This window comes from Eurytemora carolleeae, unplaced genomic scaffold (assembly GCF_000591075.1).
Source record: "Eurytemora carolleeae unplaced genomic scaffold, Eaff_2.0 scaffold561, whole genome shotgun sequence".
Classification (NCBI taxonomy): Eukaryota; Metazoa; Arthropoda; class Copepoda; order Calanoida; family Temoridae; genus Eurytemora; species Eurytemora carolleeae.
In genome coordinates this window covers 97458-100084 of record NW_019396938.1, presented here as the reverse complement: position 1 = coordinate 100084, position 2627 = coordinate 97458, and positions in this window count along the sequence as shown.

Below are 2627 nucleotides of genomic sequence, written 5' to 3'. Positions count from 1 at the left end.
CCCCCCCAGTTACTGCCCTGCATAGTACACCTCCATTTTGTTGTTGATTTTTTATGATAGATCCTAAATGTTTTTAAAATTTGATTTAAAATAATATCCCCCAATTATCACTATGAACTTGTTGAAAGTAAAATATTTCGCGAAAAAAATTTTTGATGTAAATTATTGTTCTACGACTATATGTCTTAAAAAATAGCTAAAATTAGTTGAACTTTAGGTATGTAAACCAATCCAATGGCCGAATTTATAGAATTTGAACCGCGTCCAGTCGCGGTTTAAATTTAGTTGGTTAAAAAAAATCAGTGTATTGAGATTGGAGCCGGCGCTCAATTGTGTTATTGGCAGTTCAATGATGCAGTTCAAATTCGTTAAATTCGGCCTCAAGAACATTTTATCTTCGTAATTCTACTGAGTTACCCAATCAAAATTTAAGACAAATCGGCTTCTTGGTTCCTGAGTTATACTCGCACATACAAACAAATAAATAAACAAACGTTGAAAACTACTTTATATACATACTTATTTATATACATAGACATTTTACTTTCAGGATTAAGCGAACCCGATGCTAAAGGAAAAAAAGGAAAAAAGAAAAACAATTCTAAGAAGACGCTTACACTTCAAACTTTTCTTCATAATAAGGTTGTCTGCAGGGGTGTATTCTTTAAGAATCGCCCCCCCCCCGCCCACATGTTAGCTNCTGATCATCTTCAAAAAGCAAACAACTCGCTTTGTTCACACTGTTTAAGGAGGACTGTAGAGAAACCGCTTACGTAAATCTACAGTTTAAAGTAACAAAAACAAACATACATCGATATCTAATTCATACTTGACCAGACAAAGCTTAAGGGTACTGTTGTAAAACATGGCATTGTCATCTTTGCATTGAGGGTCTTTAATTTACGCTAACTGTCTTGTGTTATCATGCAGGACAATAGGTGTTTTGACCGGGATTTTATTTTTTTCGTTTGTTTAAGGTTTAAATTCAAGACTGTAATCCCGAACCTAGTGAGGGATTAAAATTCTTGAATTTAAACCGAAAACAAACAAAAAAAAGTAAAAATCCTAACAAAAATATAATTTACCAAATGATAACACAAGACAGTTGGATACATCAATTTATTCAATTCAAGTTTCATAAAAATTGGCGATTTTTTATTAAAATCCGAGAAATAAAAAGGGAAACCTGCTTTGCCGGTAAAAAATGTTGCTTATTTTTCTCGGAACAAGTATGAAACTATTTATATCCAAGATCATGAAATTGTGGGTAAAAATGCCGGATAAAATTGCTCTTAAAATTGAATAAAACCCATTCCCCCCACTCTTTTTAGAAAATAATTTTTTGTCCCAAAAAGAATGAAATCACCAAAACTCATCCCCCTGTCACCTAGGGTGGAGGTAATGTTGAAAAATATTCACCTTTGGAGAAAGATGACTAGGTCTTCTCTGGTTCCAGAATCGGACAGTACTGATTTGCGAATTATGTAATCCTCTTTCGGGGATTTTCTTTCTCTACATTATTATATTTAGGAAATCTATAATAATCTACCGGGGAAGGCTGGGGATCATACACAAATATGGAACTCTAATTCTTCAACTACTTCTAAGGTGAGTGAAAAGACAATTTTCACAAATTTCAAAAAAAATTTGATTTAAAAATTTGACGGAGACAGAAATTAAACGTTATTTCATAAAGTTTTATTTATTTGAAATAAAAAATAATAATTCAATTGAAAATATAGATTTTTTTATTGGATCTTCATATCTATAAAGCGGTACGTGTTAAAAATAAGAAATACATTTTTAATAAACTATATACAATGAAGAGAAAAAACGTTTAAAAAATCGAAACAATTTGCCTTTTTAGATTGTTAGAGGAAGTTTTTTTTTATGATTAAGACACAAACTACACAGTTTTAGCAATTTAAAAACTACTATTTTTCCTAAAATAGAATCACAAATCATTAAAATGAAAGAATATTGTAAAAAAAATAAGAAAACAAATAGCTTACAAATATTTCTAAGAGAGGAATTATAAAAGTTTTAATTTTTTAGACTTCTACCTGGACCCCAGGATCAGACTCAGGAATTTTGTTATTATTTATTAATCTTTAAAAAAAATCTTAAAGGGACTGAAAAGGAAAAATGAAAGGGGGTATAGGCTGAAAGCTTATCACTTTAGCTCTTGATCGCGACCCATGAAAGTTATATCTGATGTTCCTATCTCGAGAAATTGATATACAGGTCGTAATACGTTGTCTTTAGGTTGATTGTTAATAATAATAATAACAACTGTGTAAAATTATACGAAAATTAATATATATACAATTTTGTATAAAAGTAGAGGGTTTAAATAGATCAAATTCAGCAAATAGGCAAACAATCTGAAAACGATGATATCCCAGAGAAAGCTAATTATTACTTAGGTTTACTCCAATTCTAATTTTATATTTGTTATTTTTATTTTTAATAGATTTAATTCATGATATTATTTATACGTCCGTATTACTTGATCAGAAATTCCACCAATGGCAGTGCAGTAAAGTGGTCACGTGATACAGGCGGAGACACGTGATCAGTATACTGCTCTGCCATTGGTGATAGTTCTGGTCACGTGATTTAAGTTT